This window comes from Varanus komodoensis, unplaced genomic scaffold (assembly GCF_004798865.1).
Source record: "Varanus komodoensis strain SLA01 unplaced genomic scaffold, ASM479886v1 scaffold23, whole genome shotgun sequence".
In the NCBI taxonomy this organism is placed as follows: domain Eukaryota; kingdom Metazoa; phylum Chordata; class Lepidosauria; order Squamata; family Varanidae; genus Varanus; species Varanus komodoensis.
The window spans coordinates 5,960,326-5,973,100 of record NW_025335627.1 but is presented as its reverse complement, the minus strand read 5'-3'; the positions used below and the strand labels follow the sequence as shown (position 1 = coordinate 5,973,100).

Here is a 12,775-nt window from a genome sequence, read left to right as displayed (position 1 = left end):
TTATATTTCTAAGGATGGAACAGGCTAGAACCAGTGATGGCAAACCTATGGCAACAGGGGCACGCAGAGCTGTCTCTGTTGGCACACGATCGCCCCAGCAGCCATGTACATATTTGGAAAGATTAAGGGCACCAGGCAACGACGTCGCTCATTACCGCGACTCGCTGAGCTTTCGCACGGCCGGTCAGTGAGTTGCCAGGGATTTGCTTGGACTGTGATTTTAGCAGAAGGTAGGAAAGGTAGGAAATACACTCAGATGCCTTTTTCAGGGCTGGCCAAAAGCTGGTGGTCAGTGGAACGTTGCCCCTTGTGCTGGCGGGTCAGCAAATTCAGGTTTCATTGCAGTGTTAGCACTTTGCAATAGATAAGTGGGTTCTGAGTTGCAGTTTGGGCACTCGGTCTCCAAAAGGTTTGCCATCACTGGGCTAGAACATCAAAGGATCTCTTCCTTTGTTAATGAGGTTTACTTTGTTCAAATGGCACAGTCTTAAGCAGGTTTGGCTTCAGTGGAATGAGAAAATACATTAGACTGCAGAGGTTTCTCTTACAACTATGCTTTTTCTACTCACAGCCCCTCATTCAATGCCTGCAGTTTATCCTTAGAGGACCGTGATAGCTAATGCACAGGATTCACCTCAGTGCTTCTTAATATTATATCTGACAAGGGAATTAAAAATGTTCAAATGATATAATGGCCAATGATGCTGGAAAAAGATAATAGGGATTTATCATTTGATTGTAGTCCCTGGTTCTGCATTTGTTGTACAATGAACGTGTGTGTGTGTGTGTGTATGTTTTAAGTCATCTTGAATGATTTGAGAAGCTAGCAAAATCAATTTCTAGTGTTAGCAGGTATAAACAGGGCACCTGTTTCACCCCAAGGACTGTTTCTCTTTAGTTATTATTCTAGACTAACTTCACAAATTTCTCTGGAGTGAAACAACTTTGCATTAAATGTTTCTATTACCTATTTTAGAACCCAAAACTGAGATGAAGGCATTATTGTACAGGGAGAATAAAAGGCTTGGCCTTAAACCTTTTTGTGATTTTATGCATCCAAGAAAAAAATATTATTGCTAGACTTGATAAGCAGTTCTTGTTTATATAGCTAAGAAACAATCCACTGGGTAGCGCTTAGGTTGGGGTGGGCAGCTAGTGCCCCCCAGGTATTGTTGAACTGTGCCTCCCATTATCCCTCATCAGTGGTTATGCTGGTAAGAGCTGATGGGAGCTCTAGGTCCAAACATCTGGAGGACCACATGTTTCATCCATACTTAGGTGAATCATAGGAACTGATATTTAGCCATCTTTTGGGTTTGGTGATAAAGTGAGAACCTCCAGAGAGGCTTCTGTGCTGGATGGTTGCAGAAAAAAACAGCCAGGAGACTTGTACCAAACAAAAACCTTATGAAATATATTATGAGGAGTGATTTTTGGTAGCACAAGAAGCTCTAGTTGTATGCATACAATTTGTACGTATGTACAGAATGGCTTGCATCAGCCTAATGGGTTCTTTGCATCCTGTCCATCAGGTTCCTGTTTCTTTTATTTAATAGAATAAATAAAAGAATTATGCATCTTTTTACATAATTATTATACTTTTAATTCTGACTGTCTTAGTGCTTGAATGCAATAAAATAATTTTAAAATGTGTGGCTTGAAAGTGTGCTTTCAGCATTTTAATGATGCATGAAATCCATAAAAAGAACTCTTATTTCTTGGATTTTTCACCTAGAATGGCAATTTACCTGCATGATACGCATAAACATTAGGATGTTCATATTCTGGTCTTTGCTATTTGTATGTTAACAACACACATTGTTCACTGTCATAAGATGTATTAAAAAGTCTGAAATATTGAATGATCTGTGATTTTTGAATGCTGGGTAACCTATCAAAAACATGTATAAACTTTAAAGCTTAGGATTTTGAGAAAAAAATAGCCTAATCCTAAATGTGTTGGCTTTTGTGATTACATATAATAATGCTCTGTTGAAAATTCCTTTTCTGTCAAAAGTCTGTTTACCTTCCATAAAAATAATAAGTTGGTGGCAAGGCTATTAAAAGATTTTGAATAATCTATGCTTTGGTAAATGGCAGTATAAATCCATGGGGTGTTTCTGTTTGCTTCTATACCTCCTTGGTTAGGTCTTGGAGATATAAGGTGAAAGCAGAGCTATAGGCTGAGCAAGGATCCACACTCCCAATACCTTGCTTTGAAGGACTTCAACCTGTGTGCTGGCTCTTTTTCATGTGTCATTGCATGCCAGGGAGTTATGTGCAGTTTCCCTTCATGCCACAGAGCATGGTGGCATGTTGATGGAGCTGGCAAACATCTGGGCGCCAAGCCTGGCAGCCACAGCAGCAGCTCCTGAGCCAGGTGCTTTCAAAGAGTTGGCTCGCTGGACCTCAGGACATCCATGTCCCCTGCTTCCCCATGAGAATGAATGCACAATGTAGAAGTGATGCAGGGTGAAAGGCTGCTAGGCTCCAGGCCAGAGGTCGCCTCCTTTAAGGTTCTCCAGTCCATATGAAGCAGTGGAACCTGGGATGTGCACTCTCACCCTGAGAGTAAAAGGCCTCTGCTGAGTTCTTGACCTTGTTGGCACACACTTTATGCCTGCAGCTTCCCAAGGTCCTGCCACTCTGTCATGCTTACCTGCCTAAGCCACTCTCAGGTATCTTCCCTGTGCGGCAGGCCCCTGCCTCTGGCATGCCAGGGCTTCTCTCTTTCCTTTTATACGTAAGTTGCTTGCCAAAGCAGTCAGCTTCTACATATTGGGCAGGTTCTATAGCTATCGCTTCAGCATCAACTTTTTCTGTTTTATTTCTCGATCCACTTAGGGCTTTTGCTCCCATTGCTGTTCACTTTAATTGCTTGATGGTGTTATGAATGAATTTCTGCGGGCTGCGATTCCACACCTTCCTAACCTGCAGTAGGTATTTTAAAGACCTGTCCCAGCTTCTCAGCTCTTCAGAATGACTAAAGAAGGTGAAAGGAACCAGAGTGCTCCTCGCGTCCTTGTATGGCTAATGCACAAGTTGTTGCTGTACCTCCTGTATGTAGAATTTCCCATTTACCTCTCGCTGAACTTCTGGATTGAATGAAAGAGAGTAACTGAGGAGGTCAATACACTAATCCCATTCCACTTTTACTTAGCTACAGCAACAATTTGTCTCTCTGTTAAAAAAAATCCCTGTTGTACAGTGTTATGCAACTAAGCTTGTCTGCAGAATTGAATTATGATGAAGAGGAAAGGCAGGAACCTGCCATGCACGTTAAGTTGTTAAGTACTTGGAATGGATTTATTTCCACAGCTTTTCTGGTTTTTGTCCTTTCCTCTCCCGGTTGTTCTCTCATAAAAGGGAATTCTAATAGAGATCCAGTGGGCCTTCCCACGTGTAGTGTTTGCCCAGCATTTGGAATCTGAATTTGTGTCTGGTGTGTCCTGAATCATCAGTCTGTTAGGCTAGCACTTTGGGTATTCTTGACAGATATTTCTGTTTTAGACTATTGCAACATGCTCCACATGAGGTTCCTTTGAAATTACAATCCATTCAGAAGGCGGCTGGTAATGTGTTTCACTGGAGAAGGCTGCCTGGGGTCATGATGTCAATTGAACAACTTTGTTAGAGTCCAGCAAGTTTCTAAACTCACTTGTAAATGCTGAACTCTTAAAGGCCTCAATGGCCTGAAGCCAGATGACATGAGGGCCCCTTCTTCCTGTGAAGATATCCAGGTGTTTAAAACCCTCAGAGGATCTGTGTGTTTCTTCCTCCCCAGCCTGTCTTAATATGGTGGGTGACTCCATTGGACAGAACCTTCTCTGCTATGGCACTGAAGCTGTGGAACTCTTTCCTTGAGGAGTCTTCTGTCCTGCGCCATCCTTTTTGGCTTTCAGATGTTAGGTCAAGATGACTCTCCTCTGGAAAGCCTTCAGGTTATTCCATCTTCATTGATAAGGTAATAGGACTTCTGGGTAACTCTTCTGCTTAGCTTGACTTTTCAATTATTTTACTCAGTTTCAATTGCTTCCTGTTTCATATGAAGGTTTAACTGTGTATTTAGTATATTTGTAAATGGCATTGGAGATTTTAAATTGAAAGGTGTGTTTATATTAAACAATTAACATAAAAGAAGATTTAAGGGTCAGGACTTCAACCAGACAACTTCTACAGGATGAAGTCCCAATGAGGAAACTGGGATAGTTTGATGTTGAGAGTACAAACGACAAGGACCCTGTGCCACCTTAAATATCCTTTGAGCCATGCATTCAAGGGGTGTTTTATATTTTTAGGTGAGGGTTATTCCTGAGCCCCTGAATTTAAAACAAGATACAGGATCCTGGCACTTGTACTGTTTATGGCAGTGGGGTATAATTCAACAAACTGGTCTTTTCTTTCTCCTTCTGATGATTACTATTATATGGTATTTGTGAGGAACCCATGGTGGCTTGCATAGATCCATTTTATCCTCACAACTTCCCTGTGAGGTAGGTTGGGCTGTGAGCGATTGACTGTAAAACCAAGCCTCTGTGATAATAACTTCTAGATAGAAAAATTGCACAATAATCTTAAAAGAAACCTCTGGAAGAGCATGGCATTGTGAATGGATTAATGGAATTAATTTACCAACAAAGTCAAACATTGCATGAATATAGAGACTCATGCTCATAATTTAATACTAATCCTTCTTTCATGATGAATAATATTTGGATTGTAATGTATCAAGATACCTTTAGATAGATTTTTCCTCAAAAACATTTTATTCAATTAAAAAATCAATTTTTATTTAAGAAAATAATTGGTTTTTATCCACCCTGCATTAAAGCTTATAAAACCCGCTTTTCTAATAATCTAGCTAGATTTGCTGTTATTGTTCTCCATGGGATTGTTTTATTTAACTATATTTGATTTCACTTTTCTTAAGATGTAGCCACCGTTAGCGTAAACATTTAGTTCTATGCTATACTTTTATCAGACCTGGTAATTTAAAAACATCACTGTAAGAAATAATCCTATGTGAACTTGTCAGTGTTTTGAGCTACAGATGGTATTTTTATTTTTCAAAGTCTCAAGTTTACAATAAGAATTAAAACTCCCCAAACAACCTTTTCCAGTGAATTCTGCTAAAGATTAAACAATCTGTGCATGGAATTACCCTAAATGCATATCAATGCTTCTCTTTATCTTTTGGGAAATCCTGCACAGTTTTGTTCATTGACTCTCATGAGCATTATGGAGCAGCTATTTCATGGGTGATTCCTTGGAGGGAGGTTGCTTTTGATCTAGTTGCATGGAAGCTACATAACCTCCTTAAAGTCACAGTCTGTTTAGCATTTGCAATAACAGGAAAGCAAGACACTCCTTCTCTATTAGGCATACATGTTCTAATCTGCATAGGTAATAGTGCTTTTGATTGTCAGTGCTGCAATTAGTATTGGCCTTTCTCTTCACCCTCGTCATGTTATTTAATTCACAAGTGTGAATACTTGGATCAACATTAATACCCAGATGTGCTTGCGGAGGATGCTCTGGAGGACTCCCTATGCTAGCCGGATATAATAGTGCAGTCAGAGGGTACACAGATGTGGGGCTAGAACATCCTTGGACAAGCATGGCAATACTGAAATCTGTGAGATTCTGAACAGGCAGGTAGCAGAACCTCACGGAAGGGGGGCAACTGAGATTACCATTATATGCCCATTTTCAGAACATCTCACTATGTCTCTGAAGCTTGCTTGTGACAGTCTTCAGGATAAGCACAAAATAAAAGAGGATTTCGAAGATTGTCATCAAATATTCTGAGGATGACATAATTCAAATCTAAGCAATTGCATTTGCTATTTAACTATTGCTTCAGTCAGCAGGGCAGCCTAGCATTTTCAAAACCTGGTTTGCTCCTATAGTAGTAAATGATTGGCTGGCTCACTACCTGCCTACTTTATTTACTTGCCTGTGGGATTTATGGCCGTATTTCGCATATACAGAATTTATGGAGACCTTCTTAGGGAGGCTCATAGCTTGTGTATTCCAAACTTGCATTACTGTGTTCTTTATATGAGAACATTTTGCCTAAATATAGAAGAGTCTCCTGGTTCTTTCCTTCCTTTTACTAGGTACAGTGCTACGCCATCTACGATAATGGATGGTTGCTTTCAAAGAATTCTGCTTATGTAAAGCCATTGTTGATGAGATGAAATTTAAGCGCTTGTACAAATGCTTTTACTGCATTTTTCTAGGTGTGTAAGGGTACATTTGTTGCTTTCCTTCAGAAGGGCACTTCTTGGTAAATCAGATTAATTGCTGCTTGCTTTTTATTTTGATGGGCTCCACATGGTTTTTTCTTTTTCAGTAGCCAGATTATTAACTGTTGTCATTCATGTTAGCTCTTCCGCGATTGATCATTAGAATTTGCTTTGCCTACTGTATTATTTATTTATTTCCTTCATCCTTTGGGCAGTTAACTATATAGCATAAAAGCGCAGGTCACAGAGGGTAAAAACCACATAGTGCTGGCTTTTGTGGAATGAGTAGGTTCATCGTCTCAGTGCTTGCCTTGCTTCCAAGGTTCAGTGCCTCCTCGAGCAGCCAAGTGCATCACCATTCCAGTCAACAGTTGCCTAAGCAGCGCCTTCAAATAACCTCACACACCCATTTCTTTTTATTTCTGGAAGGCCTGCAAGAGAGGATGACGAACAGAGGAGGAGGAATAGACTGAGGTGACAGTAGGTTTTAGAACGAGCACTTAATGTGCATGCTAGAATGCGAATATTGTAAAGCTTAATCCAGAATATTTGAGGAAAAACTTCCAGAGTATTATACCCATCCACATGGCTAAAACCAAAGCAAATTTATCACTTCAAGATTTTAAAACAGGTAACAGTTTTAATTCTCAGGGACTAGATTATAAGCTTGGCATAGATTAATCAGTAGACTTTGATGTATGCTGTTTTCCTCCAGATGTGGAGGGAGTTTCTAGCTGCAAAGAGCTTGCCTATGTGCTAAATTTATCTCATGGAAACTGGCCTGAACACATGAAGTTCTCTCTGAAAATTGTGAAGTAAATCTTCCTTCTACCCCCTGCAAGCATTCAGAGGAAGCTGGAGGGGAACTCTCAGTCCCAGGTAGCTAATTTTCTTTAAAAGTTGGGAGAGAAGGAGGAAGAGTGGCAAAAATCAGCCACTTGGAAATTTGCCCTCTGGTTTTCTCTGGGTGTCGGTGGGGGAGCATTCGGAATTTGTGACATGGACCTGAGGTTGGAACTGTTTTCATATGGTGAGTGTAATGTATAGCCAGCTTCTACAGTTTAGTTTTCATTCATTAAGAGGGTAGGTTGCTTCCCACAGCCAAAAAAGTGACTGCGATAGTGGGAAATGAGTGAAATCCATAATCAATATGACCACCTCATATAATATAAATATGCAGCCAATAAAAACATAGCATTTTAAAATAGTATGCTAAGAGCTCATACACTGTATCAAGCCTCAGTATTTTCTTCCCCACTTCATCCAACCAAGAAGGTACCTGCAGAAAGCCCTGCTAACCCCTGTCTGGGCACTTGTTATCCAGTGCGTTGGAAAATAAATGTATCTTTGCCTGGCACTGAAAAACTGCCAAAGCTATCACCAGGCATATACTGGGACTGCTATAGCCATGCAGCTTTTACTAAGGTGAGCTTGGATATGGACTGTACCACTTCGGACCGCACATGGAAGCTCACATGTCTGAATATTCCTGATTAAAAAACAACAACAATGCCTTGCACAAAGCAGCAGCATGTTGGGAAAAAAAGAATTACCATTTTGAAGATTATTTTTGGACCACCCTTCAGGGTAGAACCCTCTTAAGAGAAGGGAAATCAAGATTTAGCTGTGATAATCTTGTCTTCTGTGCAGGAAACTTTATTATTATAACATTTATATTATTTATATCTATTTATAAATGTAATTTATTTACATTGAGGTATTGGATCACGTGAGTCCTTGGCCTGTAGTCTGAAATGATGCAGTGCCTTGGGCCCACTGTTACCATGAAAGAAAGGCAAGATATATACGTAGATAGAACAGATGTGCATTGAAGTGAAATGCTCCCAGTTTTATTTGTACTATAAAAAACCTCAGCAAATCAAGCTGCATTTCTTTCAGAAGGAGAATTAGGAAGCCTATAACATTAAATATTAACTGAAAGAGTAAGATTCCCAAAATTAAACAGACTTTCTAAAACAGTTAATTTTAAAAATCCACTGCCTCTGTCAGTTGAATCTGAAGGTTTATTCCCAGTCCTATGCAGATATCTGTGCAAGAACTTTAAAATGTTAGGCTTAGGGTTACTTTGATTACATTTAGTGGCTGAGGCTCCTGCTAACAAAGCCCTTGCAAATAAACACTATCCAGGAATATTAAAGTGGCTTTGCACCAGCTGATACTCTGGAGTCTAGCTGCTGAAGTAGCTTTGTTTGCTAATTCCAGTTTAGTCTTAAAAAACAATCTTTTCTCACCATGGTCACTAGAAAGATCTTACGACTTTAAGCGCTTTCCCTCACTCTTCTTTCCAGCTTGCAGGCAAAGAGACTTGAAATTATTCTCCAGGGTACCACTCCTAGCGCTGCATCTTTCCAATCCTGGTTATTTCTTCCTATGAAATAGGGTCTTTCCATGGGGAGTGGGTGTGAACACGCTCAATCACACACCTGGCACAAAGATGACTCAGGTGAGCCTGTCTCATACTCAGTGGGTGTGGTGGTGGAGGGTGGTGTCACTGATTGAAGAAATTCAGAAGAGGAGCTGGAGCTTCCAGAGGCAAGGAACGTGGACGAGCTGCCCATGGGAGAGGTACTGTAAGCTCATCCCTGCTAAGAGGCAGGGAAGGTCACCTCCAGAGGCAGCGGATGAGTCACTTCCTCACCCTGAGTGATGCTGTCTTGAGATGCAGGCCAGAACAGCCCCTGTGAGGAATCCTTGTTTACAAAAGAAGACTCCTCACAAGGAAAGACACCTCTGAAAACCTCTGACTTGCTGCAGCAGAGTCCCGGTGGATTTATAAGCCCCAGATCTAGGCAGGGAGGGCTGCTGGGACAACATCTTAATTTAGGTGTTGAAATCTTGCTTCTCTTGGACTGATCTCTCACATGGCTGACCCCTGGATTCTTGTCCCTGTTTCTTGAATAACACCTGCATCATGGCTTCTGACCTCTGCTTGCCTTTTGATAGTCCAGACAGACCTGCTGCTCAGGACTGAGCCTGGACCAGCCGCAGCAGGAAGCACTCCTTTGTTCAAAGATCATGAATTGTAATCTCTGTATGTTTCTAGAGTAAATAATTTGGATGCTGTAGATGTAAAGTTGTGTTTCTAGCCCAGGAAAAAGGGAACAATAGCAATGCATCTGCTCCTTGTTTTCCCGCATTGTCTCCTGCTGAAGAGATAATCAACACTGTGCATTCCAGCAAGCTGTCAGGATGGGGCTTTGCCAGCTGTGTACATGCTTCTTTGGTTCCAGGTGTAAATTTACTACCTATTGGCTTGGAATCTAATATGTTGTAAGATGCTTGTTAACACCTTAGGAAATGAATACGTTGGGGTATGCCAAAACATTCTTTGTTGCAACTCAGTTCTCCTTGAAAAAGAAAGGATGTTAAGAATTCTGAACACACAAAATCAAACCTGCACAGATCTCTGTATGCATTATCATTATTCAGTAACACCTGCAGACTTTATATATTAATAATTTACTATTTATTTAATTCACATCCTTCCTTACAAAGAGCAGCTAAGAACCTGCATAAAACATAAATGCCATTAAAATCATAACCCTAAACTGACGCATATGTATACCAAAACACAGTAAAACTATCAACACAATTGAAAAGAAAAAAAAAAAATAGGAGAATGCTTGTCCATACATCATTAGTGTTGCAGGGTAAAGAATACCAAGATACAGCCACTGAAAAAAATGAATACTACAAGTATAATATACACATTTGATACACAAAGAAGAAGAGTTAAACATAATGATCTATACATTTTAACATGCACACTGGACCTTAAACTTTCAGACTGAATAAGCTTTTTTATTTAATGTAGGGCTTTAATATCTGCCTCCGGGCCATAGCTCCAACAGCAGCCATAGATTTTTCTGGATAGCCCAAGATACTGGTACCCCAAAGCATACCTACTTATCTTTGGTGCCCTACTCGCAACTTCTTTTTAGTCATTTCTGATGGAATGCATGCCTTGCATCACAGACCTTCCCTTTTGAGGGTGCAAATCCTATTGTCTCCTCTCAGGCTCCTTGAAAAAATGCTTCAGGTGAGAGCACCCTGCAGTGTTTGTGAGTATTATCTCTGACCTTGAGTCTGGGAAGCCAAGTTATCCCATGGCCCCCTCACCTCTTTCTAAGGTGCCATAATTGTTATTCTCTCACAAAGCAGCCCAAGATGGGTGCCTGGATTCGCCCTATCAAAGGAGACAAAAGCACAGATGCAAGGGCTGTCCGGTGCTCTTCCTGCCCTGCAAAAGATGTGGAGAACTGATTTCCACCATCTACTTTTGCCCCAAAGTGCGAGGAGGAGGGTCCAGGATAGTACATACTTCCTGTCCTGCAGGATTCCCACAAGCCTCTAGCTCCGAAGTCAGTGATTCTTTCCACACTGGCTGCAAGGGCAGAGAGGGCGTATTTCCGAGGCTGGAGGCCCAACCTGGGCATATTTCTGAGACTGGAGTGTGGGCACAAGGTCAGTTGACCTCTCCCATGGCCACCTAGACTCTGTCCAGCAGCCATAGGATTGTTCCTTGAATATATTTAATTGCGATTGCCATCTAAGGTATTGTGCACTGGAATATACTCAAATATGTAGCATTAATAGTACTGCATATTACCAATATTAGCACACACGGTATATGAAATAACCCCTGAAAGGGGAATAATAACTACAGTATCTAGGCTTCATAAATGAGACATAAATTTTGGCCAATACTTATTTATATTATAGATTTTATCTTGTTTTTCAAGGATGACTATGCATCTTTCCATGTCTGCATAATAAACTTAACTATGTTTTTGAGTGTCCACCTCAACTGGCATGATTTGTTCTTAAAATGATTTTGATGCTGTTAAATTATACTTCATACTGTTAGAAAAACATTTAGAGAGGTTAAATATTACTATTTAAGAGCCGCAGTGGCTATTACCCACATTTCTTTTCTTTAGTAAAAGGCCTTTGTTGTCTCTTTCCAATTTCCCCCTTTTTTCTGAATTAGGTACTTCTTAGTCTGCTGTAACAAATTTTCCTGTACTGAAAAGAACTGGGAATTGCATGAATCTACCCATTTAAGATTTTTGGCGGTGACATTAATCAGGAATTGGCCTTATTCTTTGTGATCTGAAATACGATTATCAAAAGAAAGCATGCTAATTGGAAAAACTCAGAGGAGCAATGATGTTAGAGTTGCTACTCTCTCTTTCAGAATAATAGTCCAATGCACGTCTCCATATGAGAATGTATTAAATTCCCAAGCCTCTTGGTTTTGCAGATGAGTCATTCTGACTAACTGCTTGGGAAATCTGTAACTTTCAGCCTGATGACTGGCTAGCAGCATTGATCACAGTTTTCTGCTGTTATTTCCAGGGCCGTTGCCACAGACAGCCTGGCTGGGCACCTGCCAGGGGCCTGCGCCACAGGAGGGGCTTACTGTCAGGAGCCCCTGGACCTGCCCCTCTTTGTCATCATGGCTCCATGCGTGTTCACGCTTCTTTTACTCTGGCCCTGGTAAAGAGCTTGTGGGAAGGAGAAACTGCAGATGCCCCGACCTGTTTGTTCTTGATTCTCTGCCTGGCAGGCAAGGAAGCAGCAGGTAGCAGCGATGAGGAAAACGAGCAGCAGCAGTCATACCGTCCTAAACCGAACACCAAATGTGGAGGAATGAGTCTCCTTCCTGGCACAGTCTTCCTGGTACAGCCACCACTTGGGTAGGATTGCCCTTCAGCATCGGGCAATGCCCCCCTTCACTGGCACTGCCACTGTAACTCTGCCCTCCTCATGTGCTCCTCATCTTCTGCCCCATCGTTGCCCCCACTTGCTTGCATGAGAGGCAGGAGGGATCCAGTGAGCAGGGGGGCCAGGGCATCTCCTGATCCTCCTCCTTGCCATCGCAGTTGTCAGGCAGAGCAAGGGGCAGGTGCCTTTGGCTGGAATGTGGGCCCTCCCCTGACATCCAGCCTTGGTGTTGGCCCCGCTAGCCTGCCACACTGCCAAGTGAAACAGTGGAAATGGACGGGCTGGTTGCACTACAGTGCAGAGCTCGTGCTGCGGAATACGCGGCATGCCAAGCATAGCAAGTGCATTGTTAAACTCCTGGAAGAGGAAAAAAAAAATCATTAAAAAAACGCAAAGTACCAAGTACTTTAGATACATAGTAAATATTGGCTGGGATCCAAAAACTGCAGAACTAGTTCTGCTCACTTAAGGTTTCTTTGCACCGTGTTTCTTCAACGAAATCTTCCCATGGTGCATAAAAAAACACTTTCAAAATGGAGAGGACTTTCAAAAGTAGTGTGTAATAAGATGGAGGCCTGAGGGATGTGTGTGTGTAATGTTCATTCAAACAACCTATTTGGTCATGGTTAAAGTAGCTCTTTGGATTCCATCCAATAGTACTATTTAAGCTACAGTGATGGAATCCTAAATCATTATTAGGGGTGGAATGTGCTTTAAGAAAAAGAGAACCATAGGAAACTCTAAAAATTGCAATTAAACACATGGTTTTAAAAATTAAT

The 12,775-nt window shown here is 41.3% G+C and overlaps 1 protein-coding gene across 2 annotated transcripts in view; it reads left to right on the top strand.

Annotated features, from left to right (window-relative positions):
• PLCL1 (phospholipase C like 1 (inactive)) overlaps positions 1-12,775 on the top strand; it is a 246,937-nt gene that overhangs the window by 77,437 nt on the left and 156,725 nt on the right. The window contains exon 1 of one of the 2 annotated variants that reach the window (XM_044431802.1): positions 3,934-3,964. The exons of the other annotated variant lie outside the window; for it this stretch is intronic. The gene's annotated coding sequence lies outside the window, so the exon portion shown is untranslated. Of the gene's footprint in view, positions 1-3,933; positions 3,965-12,775 lie in introns of those variants that run through there. 2 annotated transcript variants of the gene reach the window in all.